This window comes from Ascaphus truei, chromosome 1 (genome assembly GCF_040206685.1).
Source record: "Ascaphus truei isolate aAscTru1 chromosome 1, aAscTru1.hap1, whole genome shotgun sequence".
Lineage (NCBI taxonomy): Eukaryota > Metazoa > Chordata > Amphibia > Anura > Ascaphidae > Ascaphus > Ascaphus truei.
This window is the reverse complement of record NC_134483.1, coordinates 510,574,155-510,584,422: the sequence shown is the minus strand read 5'-3', so window position 1 is coordinate 510,584,422 and position 10,268 is coordinate 510,574,155.

Below are 10,268 nucleotides of genomic sequence, written 5' to 3'. Positions count from 1 at the left end.
AATATATACAGTATGTAATGGTGGATCCCAGGCAGTATATTGGGTTCTTGAGCTAGTGTGAGGACCGCCTCCAGGTCCATAACTTCCCCCTCCCTCCAGGCTTTTCATTTGTCATGTGCCTCAAGAGTTCTTTTGGCAGCGCTGTGTATATTTATGCTGTGTGTGTATGTATTTATGGTGTGTGTATGTATGTATGCATGTGTGTATGCGTGTGTGTGTGTGTGTGTGTGTGTGTGTATGTAGCCTAGCCACTGCCGATACTTCTTTTCCTGGGCCCTACCAGTGTAAGACCTGTTAGGTGCAGGCAGTGGATGGGTTAGTTCCTTCAAAAAGGCCTTGTGTGCTGGCGCTCGTGCGCTGCGCCCTGCTCAGCCGGGCGATTCGTGGCTGGCTAGGTGTGCACGTGGTGGCGGCGATTCGGGGGGGCAGCTATGACGTCACTGAGCTGGTTCGCCCTCATTGGCGAACCGCTCACGTAACACACGAGTGGCAAATTCAAATTTGCTTGCTTGGCAAGCAGGTAAGCGTCGCGCATGCTCAGGCGCTCCGCTCACGCTGGCCACACACATTGCCGCAATGTGTTTCATTGCGGCCAGCGTGAGCGCGCCCACCCGTTCAGCGCCACCCTGGCCGAGGCCTCAGAGACATGGATGTATCTAAGGGCGGGACTAGCAACAGCCAGAGAGTGCCAGTCTGAAGGATGGATACTGATTGGGCCACATACTGGATATAATAGTAGAATAGGGTAATTGTCCCCTATGCAATGCTCACAAGGAAAGTCCATGCACAGTTATATCCTTATATCAGACTTGTATATCCAAATAAAACAGCATGTAGAATATGAACCTTCAAACTCCACAATGTCCACAGTCAGTGATGTCACTGTAAAACCCTTAATAGCCACGCTGTGTGGACTCCCAATAGCCTTAATTAGGTATATCTAACATGCGTGTCACAGGCAAGGGTACAATGATTGAAGGGAAACTGAATAGCTGAGTGGCATAAAAAATGGAGTAAACTCACATGATAGATATGCAGGAGGTCCAGATGCTGTTTGGCGTGCTACCACCGAGGAGGTTCAAGATGCAGGTAGTCGTGAATGGCGGTGCAGCTGCTTTGGATAAAACTTGAGACCAAAAATTGCAGGGTACTGGGTACAAAAGTATTTATTGGCACATAAAAAACAGCAAAGCAGGAACTCTGACGCGTTTCAGCCACACAGGCCTTTGTCAAAGAGTGCAGTACACAAAACCAATCCACTAATTAAATACCCACAGTTCCCTTCCTCAACCGTGACGCATCGGCGCTCTCAACCAATGAGAGTCAGCGCGCCCCTTCTCACGGGCGCTCGATTGCATTTGTTAAATTACAGCTGATCTATGCAAGCCAGCATGTCGCACGGGGAGGTAAACAAACCCTCCTCCTCCGTGACGTATCGGCTACAAGACCAAAGTCTCAAATCATGCTAAGGCTGCGTCCAGGGTCAGCGCTTAGGCGCTGACCCGTGCTGAGGCGCGCTGACGCTTCTCAGTGAGCCCCTGCAGCCACAATGAGAGCGGCTTTAGCAGGGGCTCGCGCACGCTTTTGCAAGCGTGCGGAAGCGTATGTCTTTGAAAATTTTTAGATTTTTGCGCTCATGGGAGCGCAGGGCCGGTCATGTGAGCGGTTCGCCCAATGAGGGCGAACCAGCTCCGTGACGTCACAGGCCCGCCTTCCTCCCCCCGGATGGCGCGCGGACCAAGGCCAGGGAAAGCACCTGCTTTCCCTCAGCCTCCGCACGGCTGCAGTCCTATGGAAGGTCTACATACATATATATTCAGGCACGTCTTAAAGATCTGAGGAAATGTGTGTGCATTGCTTCTAGAAGACATCTGATTGAAATAGTTGTGAAACTATTGGTCAGCCTCTTAGATTTCCATGTGGTACCTGCAGTTTTTTTCCTGAAGAATCCTGGAAGAACTAAATGGACGGTTATACATCTGGTTGCGAAGCATCAAATTATAAACACATGCCGCACATCGTGTGTATATATATATATATATATATTTTTATAATTCATGTACGTCAATCCCTTTTTATTATTATTATTTTTCACACAAAGTACTAATATTTTAACAATAAGTATTTCAAGTAAATTATTACACATTCACTTAAGTATGATCATGGAATTTTGTGGTATATAATCACCATTTATATCACACAGGGTTAGGGATAGGCAATTTTTGGGGGCGGATTTGGATCCGCCTCGGATCGCCCGGTTCCTTTGGTCCGTGGATTTACGCGAATTAGTCTCAAAAAGGGCGATTTTTTTTTTATAATCACCGACAATCCAATCAGCGAATCCACTGGTGCATTTTAACAATTCAATCGGCGGATCTGATTGGATTCTTAAAATCTACCTGCGGATTGCAGATCCGTGGATTGTATTGTTAAAATCCACCAGAAGATTGTAGCCAATGGCGGTTTTGGATTAATCCGCACGGATTGAAACTGGAACAATCCGTCGACGGATGTTAGACTGCAGAATGGATTTTGAATGGAAGCTCGGAAAATTCCACGGAACAGATTTTGACAGTTTTGCCCATCTCTAGATAGAGTGTGCTCTTATTATTCTTTTTATTTCAATACACAAAACCCCTGCAAACTTGCATCGTACCTGGCTGTGTGTAGAGTTTGTAAATAGATTTGTAGATACTGTATCTTATTTTTTAAGGCAGATCACACTCACATGCAGGTCGCCGGCAGGGGGGACAGCCACAAACTGCTGTCCCGGGCCCGGTGTTTTTAGGGGCCCGGCCTCCTGCCCGCACATTAATTCCCTGCAGCGACCCTGGGATTCAGGAAGCACAGAGGGGGAAATCGCTTCCTCTGCAGAGGATATTTAGCTGGACGGGGCCTCGAGACAGTAGCGCCTGTGGGAAGCTGCAGCCTGAGAAAGATGAGCGGGAAGGAAAGGGTTAAACCAGGGGGAGAATAACAGACATGAAAGGCAAGAAGACAGAAAGGAAGAGAAAAACAAAGAGAAAATAAAGTACAAAGAGATGTAGCCAGGTCACCCCTCGTTGCTCTGTGACCCGACGGACAATCTGGAGGGTGGGGGCTGAGCAGGGAGCGCTCCAGCGGTCCCCGGCGGCTCTCGTGCAGGACGCCGCCATGTTGTGCAAGTTCGCGCATGCGCAGTGAGTCCCCGGCGGCCCTGAATAGTGGCGCATGCGCAGTTGCAGCGTGCGAACGCTAGCCTACCAGGGAAGGCTCTTGGAAGGGATTACAAGTCCCATGAGCCTCAGCAGCGCCCCATATGACGCCAGGGAGCCAATAGGGCTTAGGATTGCCCTGCAGCAGGGTTTTTGATACATTTCGCGCGCTGAGCCCACGCTAGTCAGTCAAGACCGGGAAGAGCTAGGGGAAGGAGGTGAGTGCAGGGGTCAGTGACCCACTGCATTAGGCCAGTAACCCCCTAGGCCCCAGATAGGTCTTGAACTCCCCAGTTTGTGGTGCTACAGGGACAGGCCCTAAGCTAGGGACCCTGTCACAGTAGTACTAGTGTTAGATAGGGACACAGCGGACGCTGCGCTTCCCGAGAAGAGACTTGGGCTCAAGTCTGTGTTAAAGAGACAGAGACTATCTCCAGGGTGGGATCGCCCCTGGCGACCCTCGTTCGAGGAAACACCGGATCAGACGGGGTCACCAAGCGGCAGATCCTTTTCGAAGTTGCTTGCAGGCCCGAGTGCAGGAGCGCTCGGCAGGTACCTTCCTAAGTGCACCAACGTATTCTATACATATTATCATTACACATAGTGGCAGCGCTGACCACGGGACAAAGGGGTTAGGCTGTGGACACGTGTGGGGGTACACGGTGGTGCGTAGGTACACTCCTAGTAAGTGAAGGACACTTGGGACTAAGTTATATTGTGGAGTTACCCTCTAGGGGAAGTATTAGTATTGTAAGTGTGTGATTATTCTGCGTTACAGTAAACTGGTTATATACATTCCTGTGTATGTGGTTATTGTATATGTGGGTCCTGTGTAGGAAACCTTCTACTTCCCTAGAACCCTACACAGGTGGAGGCGCTGAAACCGAGAACGTTCCAGAGGATTCACCCCAGGCTCTCACTGGCAGAGGCTCAGACCTCCTGTGAGCCTGACAGGTATACTGCACCACACCTGGTAACACATAGGTTTCCACCCACACGGTATCTGTGATTGGGATAGAGGGAATACCCGTTACAGAGAAATACATAAGTGGGAAAAGAGGGGACAGGAAGGGGGAGAAAAAGAAACATGGGGATTAAATAAAGAGAATGGCATGTCAGAGAAGAGGGAGGAAAAAATACATGAAGTGTAAATAAGATACGAGAAAAACAGTATAAGAAGAGAAATACATGCTGGGGGGAGAGAGTAGAGAGAGAGAGAGAGACAGACATGCTGGGGGGAGAGGAGAGAGAGACAGGCTGGGGAAGAGATAAAGGCTGGGGGGAGAGAGGAGAGAGATATAAAGGCTGCGGGGAGAGGAGAGAGAAAGAAAGGCTGGGTGGGGGGGACATTGTGACATAGTTTCACATTTTATAACGCGTAGCTCACCACAAACGAAGCGCGACCGCGGTGCTGAGGTAGGAGATTGGATAACGCCGACCCGCGGACGCGCCTAGGATGTAGAGTAGTCGTTTAAGCCAGGTCAGGGTTATAGATTGGAGAATGGTTAAGGTACTTGCCAGGTTCAGGAGCGAGAGTTTCGGATCGTCGTAGTTAGGTTCAGGATTGGAGAATGTCTGATAGACGGGGTACGTAGCCAGGTTCAGGATAGGAGAATGTCGGATCGTTGGAGTACTTAGCCAAGGTCAGGCCCGGAGACAGGTCATACAAGCTGGATCAGGAGTGGAGAGATGCGGAGTCCAAGGTGCAAGCAGCGTTCAGGCAACAAGAGGTTAATCAGCAGACAAGGCAAGGATTCAGGAACAAGGATGTGGCAAGGCACGGCGTCACAATGACTATGCTCAGCAAGGAATGGTAGCAGACTGAGGGTATAAATAGGAGGAGCCTCCAACAGCCAGCCAGGTCGGAGCCAGGAAGTGAGAGGCGGTTGGCTGCTGGTGCACACAGGTGTGCCCTATGATGCAGCCTAATCAGGGTTGAGGGTGGAACTGCGCGCGTCACGGAAGCCACGCCGATTCCTGGGACAAGAAGGGGCGGGAATAGTCGCGTGCCGACCCGCGCGTGTCACGGCTGTCAGTGAGTGGAGCCGAGAACATGCGTCATTTCCACGGCGGTCCTGACTTTCCCCAGAGCGGGGGCGGAGCGTGACTCGCGCGTCAGCAGGGAGGCTGGCCGAACGTACACGTCGTGTGACAGAGATGGGGGCGGGATCCAAATCCGCGGGCGGCTGATCAGAGTGCGCAAGGTCCGCACGCGCACTGGGACCACGAAACCGCGCATCCTGGGTATCCGTCACGGAAGGCTTGTTGGGGTGAGGAGACGGTCTGCGACCGCCAGGATGGCAAATCTTCACACATTTCAACTGAACTTACTCTACATACAGTGAGATTCCATCTCTCTGTTTCTCCTCCAGGGAACCTGAACCAAGACGCTTCAACATATACACATATACACATATACACATATACACATATACACATTCCCACTCATGACATCACAGGTCATAATGCCTACAGGGGGGGTCTGGATTATGCTTAGACAGACAATACACCTAGAAGGTGGGTAGGTTTCTCCCTAGTAATGATGTACTATGTGATGGGAGAGGGGCGTTACACTTTCTTAGCACTTAGTGTTAACCCTTAAAGGCCCTTAACCTAGTTAAGTAATCCCAAAGGGGGTTTCCATCTTTTAGGATTCCTATTTTTTGTTGTTCACCTCTTTGGTGTAATGCGATGTTCTGAATTTTTTATTACATTCCTCTCATGGAAACATCTCCTGTAATCAGGGTTGCCATCTTCTAGTGAAGGCCAACCCGGAGACAACGTTTTAAAATATCGCGCTTACCTTTTGGCAGCGGCGTCTCCCTGGTGTCCTCTGGCATTATTCCAACATCCTCCCGGCATCTCCCACTGCAAGCCGTCAATGTGGCGTCACATGGCGCCGCATTGCCATGGCAACGGGACTCTAAGTGACATTGGGCCGTCAAGTTGCCATGACAACAGGATGCGCCGCATGCAGCCACAACGCCACGTAGCATACTGTTTTCATGGCAATGGGCGTAATGTGATGTGGTGACTACAGTGCCATTTGACGCCGCGCGACCATATTGAAAGGATTTACTAGCAGGGGAAGATGCCGGGAGGATTCCGAGGTCGCTGAGAGACGCCGCCACACCGGAGCCTGGAGATATGTGGTCAAAATCCGTAGTTTCCGGGTCAAACCCCGCGTGGTGTCAACCCTGCCTGTAATGGATAACCAGGAGACTTTTTCAAACGTGTACAATTTCTATATGTTTATATTTGTGCAAAATTGAGTATATGGAGAGATATTCATTGAATGCTATATTCTGAGGAGAAACAACGTCTGAAGACTAAGAAGAGAAGGAAGTGTCTGGAGAGTTCTCCAATAAAAAATAAGATGAAAACTATGAAACACACCAGTGAGTTGAGTCTTCTGAGGACAATGAGTGGAAGCACAGCTTCAAAAAAAGCCTGAATGCATTGAGGAACATACAACATTCCCTAGAGGACTACAGAGAGGCTCTATAGGAATAATCAAGTATGTTTATATACCAAAGATGATAGCCCCTGAAAAGTAATCCAACAGGGAATCTTAGTTCAACAGTGAAAACTCCTATTGTACCATAAGAGGAAACAATGAATAGTATTAAAAAAAAAAGACAATGAATGCAGACAACTGGCTTTTGCATTAGTTTAATTCTAAAAAAAAAAAAAAAAAAAAGACTTAATTTGTGCCAAGCCAAGATTGTGCTATATTAATAATGTTTAAATCATATGAATGTAACAAATTAACCTCGGACAATTATGTTCTTTAACCACACTCACTTTATATGTGTTTCGTAAACCAATTCTGTCCTGCCGGGGGAACAGTATATTTTCAGAACTGTTATATTCATGTAATGAATAGGTTTAGAGGGTGGATTCATTTAATTAACAAAAATGTAAGGTTAATAACATACATTATATATAAAGAAATGCATGGGTAGTGTTACTTTGGAACGATAATATCAGTAAAAAAACCTCATGGGGTAATGACCCTTATTAGTTACCTTTTTTTCCATTAGCATATGTAGCCTTGGCAATATTTTGTATTATGTTATGTTAGTGTCTCTACCCCACAATTGTGAAATATATTGGCAAATAATAAATACAGAAATTATAATAATAAAATTATCTGCAACTGGCAACGAAAAGTGCCCCCCACAAGTGTTCAGAATGCTGCAATGTCTCATTCACGGGCTACTTCTGCCAAAAGTATTATTTCACTAACTATTTGTGACAGACCTCTTCTTTATGGTGCCATATTTGCAATAAGTAAAATGCTGAAATATCCATGCTGTACCGCAGGGGAAATGTTTGAGAGCTGTCTCTACGCACTTTAAAGATTTTGACCTTTAAATCCAGGTACACCCTGAGTCTTGTCATTAAGGGACTGATTCTATATCTGCCGAAGTGGCCCATGCTCTGGTATTACAGTGTCAGAGCCCATACTATGCTATTACTAGTGTAGCCTAGTGCCCCTGGCTATGTGTTTCCCAGACATAGCATATAAATCCTGGTAAGTGCAGGCAGTGTTAGGGTTAAATCCCTATCACATGGGCCAGCATGTGAGTCCGTTACCACACCCGTTTATTTGTTGCTGTAAGGAATCCGTTCCTGGGTTTGGCTGGAGCTCACTCTTGCAGAGTTGGTGAGCTCTCAGACAGACCTCTCCTTGGATTTGCAAGCACTATCACCTGTGCTTGAAATCACTGCAGCTCTGTCTCTCTGCTCTGGCATTGGAGGAATTCCCACACCCCCTTGTCTTGGGATTGGCTATCTGCCCTTCTTATATTGGGCTCTCCCTTTCCCTCATGGCTGAGCATAAACCAAGCTGGACGTGGATGTAACTGTGTTTGCTACAAGCTACCTTGCCTTGTTCCTGAGACCTGCTGCATTCACCCCAGGCATAGGTCTGGTTCCTGTACTGAAGTGCTGGATCCCCAGTGCTAGTCTTGCCTTGTTCCTGAGACCTGCTGCATTCACCTCTTGCAGAGACCTTAATCATTGGCCGCTCCTGCTCCTCGCGCAGAGGCCATTCCCGCGCTTCAGCTGCTACACTGAAGCGCTTTGCACCAGCCTACCTGTTGCCGAACCCCAGCCTGGATATCGATTACTCTGACGTCTCCAACTCTGACTCCGGCTTGTCCATGGATTATCCTGCCTTCTCCAATCCTGAACCGGCTACGATTGACTACGAACTGCACAATCCAGAACCGGGTTTGTGGTCTAAGGTCGGTGTATTCACATCCCCACCTCAGCCCCGCGGTCCGTCCCGGTTTGTGGTGAGCACGTCCGTTACAGTTGCCATAGCCAGGTGCAGGCTAGTGGCATTTGGCATTATCATGCCTGGAAGGGGGTGGGGGGGTGGGTGTTGACAAGTCACACCCAATGGTGTGAGGCTTTTCCATCACATAAACCTGCTCCGGTTTTGGGGCAGGGTTACTAACCACTCCCCAGGTATATAATAATAGTATGGATGCTTCCTACTGTACATACATTTAGGGAGGATTTCAAGATGTAGCCTCCTTCCCAGAGTGAGGTGGTGTTCTGCCTTACCCCATCAGGGGGTAAGGGGGTGGCGACTAGCTTCAAAGGCCTCAAGCCCTTGGGGGGCCTAGTCAAGGGAACGTGTATATGCAAGATGCGAGGGAATTATTCCATGACTGCCGGGTGTATAAAGTAACTCTCTTGCAAGAGAAGGAAGGAATTAGGTCTGGCCTGCACCTGAACCGTTCCTTGCCTCTGTGTGACTTACTGAAAAGGGGTTCCTGTGGAGGACTACTCCCTGCCTCTGGCAGATCCCTGCAGGATGGAGGTGCTGTACTGGAGAACTACAAGCCTGTCCCTTCGCTACTCCCACTACCATCAGTGTGGAGATTCAGGCCTCCTGGAAGACCGCAGGTGAGCTAACCAGCACCATGATAAATCATGTAGCCCACAAATCTCCCGTAGGGGGGTTTGGGGGGTGGGGGGAGAGAAAGGTGGTACACTAGTGTTAGAGCCCATACTATGCTATTACTAGTGTCAGAGCCCATACTATTGTAGCAGAGTCCCCCTCCTTACCTCCGGTGAGAGGCAACTGCTCAGCTGTCCAGCGGTCGGCAGAGCTCCGTGCGATCGGGGAGATAGTGGCGGCGGCCATTTTGTGGCAAGGCGCACATGTGCAGTGTCGGCAGCGCAGCGACCATCTTGTAATTGCTCCGCACAGACTGAAATGGGACTACAAGTCCCAGAATCCTCAGGGGGAGGGTTGATCGCATGGCCTGATCCAGCCAATGGAATGTATGCAGCCTGGAGAAGCAGGATATCCTCTGCGGGAGGAGAGCCCGCGAATCAGTGCTGACGGAGGCACCAAGGAGGATGGTAGTGTCCAGGGAGCAGTAACTCCTGGACTAGGCCAGACCTTGACCTCGAGCCAGTTATAGCAGAGTATTGTAGGGAAGGCCCCAGATAGGGACCCTTCCCCTTAGTATTATAGTAGCACTACTGCGCTGGTGGACGGATGTCCATGCGGCGACCTGCAGCCTTGGACAAGAGCTGCACTAGGCAGAAAAGAAGAGGAATCCTCCGGCTGCAGGCTTCACCATGGACCGCGCCCTGGATAAGGTGTGAGGGGAGTTGTGTTGGAGGCCCCGCTGCGTGGGACCTGATCCATTGTCCTCCTCTCATTATTCCCTGGTCAGGCCTGTGACCAGGAAGGTACCACCGTGCACCGGCACATCACAGGGGGGTAGTGCTACCTCACACTTGGGTGGGATTGTTTGTGTAGACACCGGGGTTATAGGTGCCCAGGAACCCTCAGTACTTTGGCGGAAATACTGAGGGTGTGATATTATTGTATGTTATTGTGTTGGTGCATTATACTGTGTATAGTAAAGACGAGTTATATATATATAATATGCTATTAACTGTACGCTCACAGGAGGCCTGAGCCTCGGCTTCTGGGAGTCTGGGGTCAGCTCTCTCTCTTTTAGTGCAGTGCCTCCACCTATGAGGGTTCCCAGCTTTGGCGGAATGACTCCTCATAGGAACCAATACAAACAGTAATAACAA